The sequence below is a fragment of the Emydura macquarii genome, unplaced genomic scaffold (genome assembly GCF_026122565.2).
Source record: "Emydura macquarii macquarii isolate MOO-44397 ecotype Brisbane River unplaced genomic scaffold, CSIRO-AGI_Emac_v2 contig_2636, whole genome shotgun sequence".
NCBI classification, from domain to species: Eukaryota; Metazoa; Chordata; order Testudines; family Chelidae; genus Emydura; species Emydura macquarii.
The window spans coordinates 31,331,195-31,343,223 of record NW_027132773.1 but is presented as its reverse complement, the minus strand read 5'-3'; the positions used below and the strand labels follow the sequence as shown (position 1 = coordinate 31,343,223).

The window sequence follows — 12,029 nt, the reverse complement described above, 5'->3', positions numbered from 1 at the left end:
TTCCCCTTTTTAAAGGTACTAAGAAGGCCTGGGAAATTATAGACCAATCAGCCTACTTAGATATCTGAAATGATATGGGAACAAATTATGAAACAATCAATGTGTAAGCACCTAGAGAGTAATAGAGTTATAAGGACTACCCAGCATGGATTTGTCAAGAACAAATCATGCAAAACCAAACTAATTTCCTTCTCTGACAGGGTTAGTGGATGGGGTGAGGCAGTAGAAGTGATATATCTTTATTTTAGTAAGGCTTTTGATACAGTCCCACATGGCATTTTCATGAACAAACTAGGGAAATGTGGTCTAGATGAAATTACTTTAAGGTGGGTACACAACTGGTTGAAAGACCATACTCAAAGAATAGTTATCAATGGTTTGTTGTCCAGCTGGGAGGGGGAATCTAGTGGGATCCCTCAGAGATCAGTACTGGGTCCAGTACCACTAAATATTTTCATTAATGGCTAATGGAGTGGAGAGTATGCTTATAAAATTTGCATTCAAGCTGTGATGGATTGCAAGAAATTTTGGAGGACAGGATTAGAATTCAAAAGGACCTTGATAAATTGGAGAATTGGTCGGAAATCAACAAGATGACATTCCATAAAGACCAGTGCAAAGTACTGTATTTAGGAAGGAAAAAAATCAAGTGCACAACTATAAAATGTGGAATAACTGGTTTGGTGATAGTGCTGCTGAAAAGGATCGAGGGTTACAGTAGATCAAATTGAATGTGAGCCTACAATGTGATGCAGTTGCAAAAAAAACCTGACCTTTATGGAGTGAGGCCTCAGCTCAAATACTGTGTCCATTCTGGGTGCCACACTTTAGGGAAGTTGTGGATGAATTGGAGAAAGTCCAAAGGACAGCAACAAAATGATAAAAGGATTGGAAAGCCTGAGCTATTAGAAAGAGTAATAAAAAACAGGGCATGTTTAGTCTTGAAAAAAGAAGATGCGGGGGGGAACCTGCTAAATCTTCAATATACTAAGAGCTGTTCTAAAGAGGACACAGATCAATTGTCCACTGAAGGTAGGACATGAAGAAATAGGATTAATCTAGGTAAGACATAATAAAAACTTTCTAACTATAAGGGTGGTTAAGCTCTGGAATAGGTTTCCAAGGGAGGCTATGGAGTTTTTTACCAGCAAGTTGGACAAACAGCTGTCAGGGGTGGTCTAGATTTACATGGTCCTGCCTCAGCAAAGAGGACTGAACTTGATGATTTCAAGGTCCCTCCCAGTCCTACAGTTTTATGATTCTATAATTCCCTGGTCAGGAGAAGAAATAGGCAAGACTGGAAAAGAAATGGCTCCGGGGCACGTACCTCCCCAAAAATCTCCATGAAAAGAGTGTATCTAGAAGGGCAGCATGGAAGATTGCCCTATGTCGTTATAGCTTACACTAGCAGCCATGCCTCTGACTGAGGAGCTCAGCCACTTCCTCCTCTGCTTTCCTGCAGGCTGCAGATGGACACAGAACAGATGTAGCCAACACTGGAGAGTCTGGTGAGGGGTATTCAGGCCCTGCTACCTCCCCTGTAACAGCCTCCCCACCATACCCCAGGGGATCCCTACTCTTATCCCAGGTTGAGATGTCCAGGGGGAACACAGATCTGATTCACGGGGCTCCTATGAAGAGAAAATTTCTGGGGATCAGATCCTTGAGCCCAGGGCAGTGCCTTCTATGAGATACCCAGGCGTGGCCCATGTGTGGGAGGGGAGAGCAATAAACCCAGACTGTGAGGTCACAGACAGAGTCAGTCACTTGAAATATTCTTGGAGCAGTCTGAGCACAATCTTGCTTCCTTTCTGAAACATGATCGAGACAAATTCCGAAAGTAGAAATAAATCAATAATGCCCTGCTCAACCTCAGAGTGCAAAATGGTGGGTAATCCTCAGTGCCTGACACCCCTACTCATCCTCATCCATTTCAGCATGGCAGATCAATGCAGAAAGAGCAGGCTGTAGACACGTGCTGATTCCTCCCAGCATGTATATACATGCCACAAAGGGAGGAAGCCCACTAGTCCAAATCAGAGTTAGAGAAACAAATAGAAAAATATTTAAAAAAAAAAATCAGAGGATTGATTCTTTTGGCCAGAAGTTTGCTCTAGTGTACGGAGTATTGTGAAATCACACTGTTGAAGCCTCCAAGGCCCTCGACAAGCTATAGATCTGTATTCCTCCTCGTACACTTTCCAAGGGTCGAATAAAAGGATAGAGATTTCCTGCCACACCTAACAGACTGGGAAGGCATTGGGTTCTTATCACCAGCTGGCACTGTGGGTCTCTAAGGGTATGTCTACACTACAATTAAAAACCCGTGGCTGGCCTGTTCCAGCTGAATCATGCTCATGCTAAAGGGCTGTTTAATTGTGGTGTAGACATTTAAGGGCCGTGTCCAAGTTCTTGGACCCTCCCACTACGCAGAGTCCTAGAGCCCAGGCTGCAGTCCGAACCTGAACATCTACACCAGAATTAAACAGTCGCTTAGCCTGAGCCTGAGTCAGCTGCCATGGGCCAGCTGTGGGTTTTTAAATTGCAGTGTAGACATACCTTAGTCCTAATTATTGGGCTGTCATTTCAAGTTGCTACTGTGGGTCACCATGTCCTAATGTCCAGATTGTTGCCAGCTTTTGTTGCAGGTTGCCATACCTTGCCATCTCCTCCTTCCAGTAGATGGCTGTGGAGTGATGAAAGGGTTAGCAATCCTATGTGGATTGAAAGGGACAGCAGGATGTAAGGGGCATTGGACCACCATTTATTTCTTTGTAGCCCAGCCTCCAATTTATAAGGCCAGAAGGTTCCCAGTCAAAGCTTCAGGTATCACTGCTGAAGATGAATTTGGCTGTTTTCTCTGATGGTCAGGGACTCGGCCTTTCTAACTGGAAGAGAATTTTACATGAAAGAGTGGCCTCCTCAGTGTACAGGCCCTTCAGTGGTAGCCAAGTCCAGGCAGCCATTGTCTCAGCCTCCTCCTTTGGGCATGAAAACGATCAAGTGACATCAGACCAATGACATTAAATAAATAATTGAATATGAACTGTCATCTGACACACTAAGTATCACTGTATGTTTTCACAAGCAATGTTATATGGACAGCAGTGCAAATATGGTCCCACCCAACCTAAAAATTTCATGATCTCTCCCTGGTGACAGGAAGAGGGGAAAATAGTAAGATGCACATTAGTTTCAGAAAGGTTTATGGGGATTTGGTCCTTGGGATCAGATGCTCAGTTCCCAGCTATTTTAGTGATACAATAGGAAACTTTATGGAAAGCTGAGGTTATTCAGTGTCATCAGAAAAGTTCTTACTATCCTGACTTCTGGCAAACAATCCTATAGAAAGGAATACAGGTCATCTGGCAATCTGAAGCAGTCAGTGAGGAGAAAATACTTCATTGCAGCTGATGGCTAGAACAAGTGCAAGGTCAGTATCTGCCATCTATTGCCTCAGAGTTATCTGCAGGCCTCCCGACCAACATGATCTGAAGTTAGACCCTTGATTATTGCCCCGATTTTAGTTTAGAAGCAAAAATGGCTACATATATCTTTTGATCAAATGAGGTCACTGGATCTGGTGCCCCAGGGAGCTGTGCAAGAATTTCAGTAACAGTTCTGTGCTATTCTCATTTTCAGAAACACATGGAAAGGCTATGGAAATGAATGAAATGATCCATCATCTACTTCAGATTGGAGCATTGCTACCCACTTCCCATCCTGCTTCTAGCCTCAGAATCTGCTTGTTCCCGATTATCTAAATAAGCTTCTAAAGGAGGTTTGTCTTCAAAGTCTTTACCACCCTCAGACAATTCTTATATTTCTCAGATGGAAGGCAGCTTTCCCCCAACTTCGATCATTACCATTTAGGCTTTGTCTACCCTATGAGCTAGGCGAGGTTTGAGTCCCCTGACTGTATATGGATCCTTGTGGTAGCTTGATGAGGGGAGCTAGTGTGAATATAAATAGGAGTACAGCCCCCATTGCACAGGCAGTAGTGGCACGGCTGAGCACAAAACACTCCTGATAATGGTGGGTACATACTTGCTATGATTCAGTTGTGCCTCCACTGCCCTCTCATTGAGCTACTGTGAGTACGTGTATGCAAGCAAGGAAATCATATCCCTAGTTCGTAGCATAGATGTAGCCTTAATCTCATATATGCTTTACAGGGTCTCTTTCTCCAGGATCATGGTAGCAGTAATATTGACTTAAAGGAAGTTCTCTTACCTGTTGCTGGACAATTTTTCTGATCAGAGCTCTGTACAAAGAGAAAGCTGAAGTAAACACACAGAGTGATGTGTGTCACATTTTGGCAGTCAGCCCAGAGTGATCAGGGGTTCTGTCACCACCTGCCCTGCAACTCTCGGTGCCTTAGATGCTATGCTGCAGTGACTCACAGCCTGGATACCAACAGCCAGCATACAGGTCACACCCTGGCTTCGACTGCCCTGTTACTGTTTGTAGAGTGATACCAACACCCTACCGCCCATCCCAAGTTTCCCCAAAACCATCTCCCTGCAGTGTCCAGTCCTCCCCTGGAACACTCACAGAAGTTAAGTTTACTGCTTGTTTAAAGAGGCAGAAACAACAGCTTGTTATCTTGATTGGAATGAAAAATCTTCTCACTTCAAACAAAGCATGGGTTGGTTTAGATAAGTAAAACAGGTTTCTTCCATTAAAAGAGGTAGGTTTAAGTGAATTTGGATAAGGATAAAGACAGAAAGTTACAAACAAACAGAAGTAAAAATATACTTTCTAATTCTAAAACCAAACTTAAGCTACAGATTTTGTTCCAGATTGGTGAGGAAATTATCTTTCTTTTTCCAGAAATGGCTGACTAGCTTTTAGTCAGGATCCTCACAAAATCCAAGGCACTGGTTTTCGTTGTTGACTCTGGTGAGGATAACGTAAGGGTCTGCTTTCCCTCTCTTTATAGTTCAGTAAACCTTTGAAATGTATTCTTCTGAAATGGATCCCTAGATAAAGTTCCATTTCCCTATTATGTGTGGTATACTGTCTGGTATAGATTCCATTCTGTCTTCTCCCACTCTGGTGATTTCTACAATGCAATTGCTCTCATCCTGAAACTGCCAAAACAAATGAATAGCCTACTGAATTTGGTCACACCTGGCTGGAGGTGTTGGCCTCTTTCCTTTGGCTGAGAAAACCTGTTTATCAACTTCCCCTAACATTCCTAGTTCAAACACATTTTAATCACATAATTTCAACACATCTGTATAATCCTATGTGGATTCACCACATACATCTCACAAAAATAGTTTTCCATTGGCATGCCACATGAAAACTTTTAGATACAGATTATAACAGTAATTTTGGGAACACTGAGCTGATCAGGCAAGCTGAAATTCACTGCCAGATACCAAGGAGTCCCTTGCCTTCTGGCATAGGGATGCTCCTAGGTTCACAATATGGTTCCTGGAGTACACTGAATTCAAGATAAATACAGACACATGATTGACTTCTCTGGACTCATACTCCTGGACTGAGAATGAATACTATCAGATACAGAGTCTTGTCTCTAAAGAATAACTGAAGATAGCCATAAGGTATCACAGAAACAAAAATCCAGTTCTTATTGGAGACCATTGGGAATTCTGATCTCATCTACAAGCATGCTTCAGTAATCCAGAGGTCATATACCAGAAAGAGAAAACACAGCTGGAAAATAATGATTCATTGAAATCTCGAAGAACTTCTTCCATGGATAACAGAACTGTTTTGGCTGCAACAGTCAACATGTCTGATAACTGGGAACAACATGATCAGCCCTACACTTGAGAATCTCTCATCCTGAATGGAGCAAAGCTTCCTATTTCTATTTGCTCTGCCCTCCAAGGGGTAGATGAACACTGTGACTTACATGGCAGAAGTCAGGATAACGGAGCAGCTGTTGAACCTATAAATATCTCATTCATTGTAAGTCAATTTGATGGATTGATAATCAATCGCTTCCTATCTGAACATTGTAAATAAAGTGCCCTGCAGCATTGCTTGGTGTCAGGACCTAGAGAGTGAGATGGTGATTGGCAGCTTGCAAAGCTAGACAAGATCCCTGCTATGTCTTTCCACCTCTTCCATTGGCCCACAGGAATAAGAAAGCAGCAGTGCAACTGTTTAAGCCTTTCTGGCTCAAGAGGCTTTGACTCTCAGGCCTGATTAACCTAGCGCAGGATCTTCAGATGTATCGATCTGATGGAGAAGATTTGCTATTGTAAGACCAATTCTCCATCCAGGACCAGACAGGTTAAAAAGGAATATCTGGATGAAGGGATATTTGCTTTCTATTGAACCCATAACAGAAGTCAACAAATATAACTTATTCTACTGGCTGGTACAAAATCCATAGTTTAACTATATGTTAAACCCGGGAAACATAGCCTTGTGTAACCATATGAGGACTTTATTGTGGGTATATAGGTGTGGAAGGAGAGAGGCCAAGTCTCTGTAGTATAACTTTTTCCAGATGTGACGGAAAGGAAGTTTTGTACGAATCCATCCTTAAGGGCATCAATCTTATTCCAGCTCTTCATAGGTCATAAAACACAACCTTGGAACCTCACTCTGCTCTTTACAGCACTACCCAGATTGAGTCGCTGAAGAAGGTGTTACCAGTCCAATGATTTTTTTATTTGAAGTTGGGACAAAAGCAGTATTGTTCTTTGAGTTCAGATAGATACTCTTCAGAACCATCATGGCATTCATTTCTTAAGTAAACTGAAGAAATATTACTCCTCATTTCCTAAGGAGCACTGAGTAGTCATGTCTCCTGTACTGAGATCTGCTAGATGGCCATGAGTTCCCCAAATTCTGCATATTGGTCCTCCAATCTTTGTACTGCCAAAAGAAAGGAAATAGCATAAATTTTCTTCATATATTACTACCCAGTTGGATATATAATATACCTCATTTTTAATGTCCATATTTAAAGTGCAGCTAAGAATATTAAATATTCTTAGAATATAGACATGAAATATAAGAATTAATGTTGTAAACAGACCCTACAGGCCTCAGTCCTGTAAAATATTCACTTTACCCACACAAGGCCTTAGGCCTGGAACAAGCTGGGATGACTTCTTGATCAAAAGATAATCCTGCACCAGTAAAGAGTAAGATTGCAGTAAGAGATGTGTTAAATGCTGATGTTCTGGAAACTAGGCAGCTATACAATGGAAAATACGTTGCAAGTACCAGTTAATGCCACTAAATGACTGGTATAAAATCTTGGGGAACTTTAGCTTGACCACAGTCTGCTATGGTAACTATTTGACGTAAATGTTAACGAGAATAAAGGAAACTAAGAGGATAGACAGTGAGAGATGGGGCACGCCTAAATTAGTGGATATGGTAGTGTGGGTAAGAGAAAAGGGGTTGGAACCCTTATGCATATGTATGAGTATATGTAGGAGCTTTAGAAGGTGTAAGCATAACTCAGGATAAAAAAGTGTTACCCGGCCTATATGCTGGGGGAAAACCACATGGGGAGATTCCAGGATGACAGCTATGGGTGATGATGATGACGATGAAGATGATGGTAAGAACGAGAATGACTTTGTACATACCTAGGTCCCCCAGCAGATAGAGTGATGCTAGTCATAGGGCTAAAAGCTTTGCACTCTCTCTATCTGCTATTGTATTTCAATGTGGAACTGTTTATCTGCTTAGTGGATTGGTTAATAAAGGGACTTGTGATAAATTGCAATTTTTTCTTGTGTGCTTCTAGGGTCTCTTATTCTAATGATACTGATAATGATATTCCTGATGCTGTAGGCCTCAGGAGACCAAAACATTATTGATCACTGCAGTCCAAGACTAATCAATAGTCAATGATAAAATCCCGTTGTAATGGATCTGCGCATCTCAGCATGAAGAACAGGAAAATGTATGTGTGTTTACCTGAACATTTCTTTTCTTTCAATAAGGTCCACAGATCCAGCCCACTGTGGAGACAAATGGATCATCCAGAATAGAGGTGGAAATTGACATCCAAGAACTTGGGCTTATCACAAGATGGACTTTACCATGCTTTTCATTACGGGAAATTGTGTTTTTTCTTCAGAGTTTTGACACAGTATTTAACACAATCTGCAATATAGGAAAGTAGATTTGAATTAACCTGGCTCTGGAGGTTCTCAGCTGGAGGGAACTTCAGGAGATGGCTTATTCTCCTTCTGTCTGGCTGACAGGTCTGATTGCTCCCCCAACCTGCAAGCAAACTGACATACTATTGTAACATACCTGTGGACCTTATTATTTAAAGAAAGGAAGATAAACATGGATACGTTTTCCTGATTTAGGAAAGGATTAGTATCTGAAGTGTTACAGTAAAAGAGTTCACCACAGCTGAAAGATCCAGAGAAGTGGTCATAAGAAAATATTCACTGGATGACAAATGGTAATAAAGATGGCCTTTCAGTCTCTGATCCTGTACAACCTCATTCAATGGGAACTTTGCCATTGACTTCAACAGGCACAGTATCATGCCCTCAATAAAGCAGTACACAAGCTGGAGCTAGTTTGTGGTGAAAGAGGTCAGCTGAACAGAGCAGCTGAAACAGATGTCAAGTTAGAAAAGATTTCAGAAGAATTGTTTTCAGTTTGTTAAAAATAGGTGCCACTGTGTGCTGGTCTCTGACACGACACATTCGTTTAAGTTTATGCAGGCCATAGTTTATGCAACCTAATGAGAAGTATTGTCTCTGTTGGATATTGGGATATGCTGGGATAATACAGCAATCAATATCATACAATTTTGCTTCACAGAGGTTCATCTCCAAAGAGCATGTTAAATTAGAGAAATTTTCTACATTCACACAAAACCAAGAACTTATATTTCTGCAGTGAGAGATGTAGTTTTCTAAACATTCATGTTGCCTTTTGTAAAAAGAGGAGATGGGATGGGGTAACATCATGTTGTACATTTTCAGTTCATCTCTGGCAGGAAAGGAGCTGTCCTACTCATGTCCATATACAGCAGAAGAAGAAATAAGCAGATGTAACAGTCAACGGCACAGATTTATCATGTTACTAATTCATTAACTATTTAAACTCCCATGTGACAGGAACAAAAATCTGAAGAGCTAACATGGGAGAGTGGGAGATGACTATAAGTCACATGTACTTCCTGCTGCAAAAGAAATACAAAGCAGATCTTAAGGGCCCCAATTCTTCAAAGCACTTAAACACATATTTAATTTTAAGCATATGAGTAATCCCATTGTAATTCAGCAAGATAATCAAATCAAAGTAAAGCATTTGCTGAATTGGGTCCAGTGGGAGGAGAATCAGAGAATAAGAAGTGTAGGCTAATGGGAATGTTATTTTAGGTGACTGCAGGCTCTACTGAAGATACAGATGGAAGTAATAGATTTTTACATGATAAGTGGAAATGTTTGGTTTGATTGAACAATACTGTTCTCTTTTCATTTGAACGATTATCATAATCATCATCATCAGAAAACCTCAGACTAGAACAGGGTGAGAAAAGGTTTCCCTGTCCTGCAAATATTCTTGAGACTTTAAAACGTTTTCTGTCATGAACTGGGATGAAAAGTCAACATGTAGAAAATAGTCACAAAACAAACTAATAATTCTTTTGGTTTCAGGTCAATTGTAATGTTTTGCTTTGATCATTTAAAAATATTTTGTATTTGACTTTTAAAACCTTTTTTTAGTCTAATTTGCATAAAGTTTTAAACAAAAGTCATTTGGAACCAGAAACTAGAATTTCTAGTTTCAAAATTATCAAAATGAAACATTTTGACAATTATGAAACATTTTTCATGTCAACAAATTTGTTAAAACTGACCCTGTTTCACGGTTTCAATTTTGATGAATCCCCATTTTTCAAGAAAATTATTTTGTTAAAAAAATCCCCATCAAAGCTTTATCTAGGCATCATGTAACATGGAACAAAGGGATGATCTTTGCTTGTTATCCGACACATTCACACATACGCCTCCTTGCATCTGTGTGAAGTGTCACTAGTATCCTGTGCTTCAGAGCCTCCTGCAGGCAGTCTGCCTCTCACCAGGTCTTCCATGGCTCAGTCTTCCTTCCAAGTCACATAAAATTCACCTCCCTTCCAGCATACTAAGAGTCCTAGTTGATGTAAATGAAAAAGTCCTTTGCTTCTCCTGGGCTCCACTCACAGTTCTTTGATAAGAGCAACACTGTGATGATTCCTTAGACTTCCTCCCCACTGGGGGTCCAAACACAGCATAAATCGGTGCTCTGCCTTTTCTGGGCTTTTTCTTCCATTCCCTGGTTCATGTAGGCCTAGTTCAGGGTTCCCCCACAGGAGCTTACCCTGCTCCCTTTCAAACACTGACCCCAGGACGGCCTCCATGAAAGCCTTTTGTTCCAGAGGCCCACCAGAGGAATTATCTGTATTCCTGAGGTTCAACTCCCCAGCCACAGCAAGCTCCAAACTGCTGTGCCTCTCCAAAGGCACCACTGGCTCTGTTCTCCAAGTTAGCAACCAGAGGTGACCTTCTGTCTCCCTTACCCAGCTCTCTGATTGTCTTCCTCAGAGTTCTTCCAGTTTTCTCTAAGATGTAACTCAGGGCTCTTCCTCTATAGAAGCCTGCACTGCTTCTTGTAGGTTTTTTCCCCCAGCCTGTAGTCCCAGACCTTTCCCATAGACAGAAGTCTCATCTGGGCTTTCCTTTCCTAGCTAAGCAGCTTCCTACTTATATTGTTCAGGCAGTTTCCTTATAGAACTCAGCTGGTCACTTGCTAGTTGACTAATGCGCCACCACCTGGAGCACCTACTTGCTCACAAGTGTAGTTTACAGGCTGCTTATGAACCATTTAGGCCCTGATTCTCCCTGAAGAGCCACCGGTCACATGATATTGCCCCAAAGAGCTGACTGACTAAGATAAGAGACAACAGATGGATACAGACATCTGAGGGAGTACAAGGAAACAGTGACCAGGGATCTACACAAGGATTAAGGTTTTGTTTTGCTGGACACTGTATAGAAATGTAAGAAAACAGACCATGCCCCAAAGGAGCTCACAGTTTGATGTCCGACAGGATGGAGCAGGTGGACAAAGTACATGTGAAGGCAGTGGGTAGAAGCAGGATAACAAAGTAAACAGAGATTAGCAGAAAAATAGAAGTCTCATCTTCTTTCAGCTATCAATAGGCTTCATTTTTTATAAACACTCATCATTGTATTATAACCACAGCATCATTTCTTAGAATTAAATTCTTCCTGAGCCCTATTTTGTTGTGCTGTGCCAGGGAGGGAAAGTAAGGAACTCTTACCCATCACCTATTAAACTTATATCTACAAAAAGAGAAAATTTATGTTCTGGCTTCACTGCAGCTAAAACAAACACATAAAAATAGTTACTGATTTATAAATTTACAATCACTTCAAATATTGATTTTAAGGCATGTGGCCCCAATCTTTCAAATATGTGTTCATGTGAGCACTATTTTTTTACATAAGCAGTCCCGTTCAGTTCAGTTGATTACTCACATAGATTCATAGATTCTAAGGCTAGAAAGGACCTGTGGGTACGTCTACACTGGCAGCGCAGCTGTGGCTGGCCTGGGTCAGCTGACGTGGGCTTATGGGGTGTCAGGCTGCAGGGCTATAAAACTCCAGTGTTGGAGCTCAGGTTCTGGGACCCAGGTTCTGAAGCCCGGGTTCTGGGACCCAACTGACCCAGGCCAGCCATGGGTCTTTTATTGCAATGTAGACATACCCATTGTGATAATCTAGTCTGATCTCCTATGTAACATAGGGCATAGAACATCCCCAAAATAATTTATTTTTGAGCTAGAGAGTATCTTTAAAAAAAATCCAATCTAGATTTAAAAATTACCCGAGATGGACAATCCCTGTCCCTTGTCAAATTGTTCCGATGGTTAATTACTTTCACTGTTAAAATACATATGTCTTATTTCCTGTCTGAATTTGTCTAGTTTCAACTTTCAGTAACTTGTTCTTGTTATACCTTTGTCTGCTAGATTGAAGAGCCCATTATCAAAT

General features: G+C 41.2%; 1 long non-coding RNA gene across 1 annotated transcript; it reads right to left on the bottom strand.

The window, feature by feature from the left end:
• Positions 1-5,020: 5,020 nt before the first annotated feature.
• LOC137163914 (uncharacterized) lies at positions 5,021-10,675 on the bottom strand. Its single transcript, XR_010922874.1, has 2 exons — positions 9,833-10,675; positions 5,021-6,861 (listed from the first exon to the last, which is right to left on the bottom strand). It is a non-coding gene; the product is annotated as an uncharacterized lncRNA (long non-coding RNA).
• Between the last annotated feature and the right edge of the window lie 1,354 nt (positions 10,676-12,029).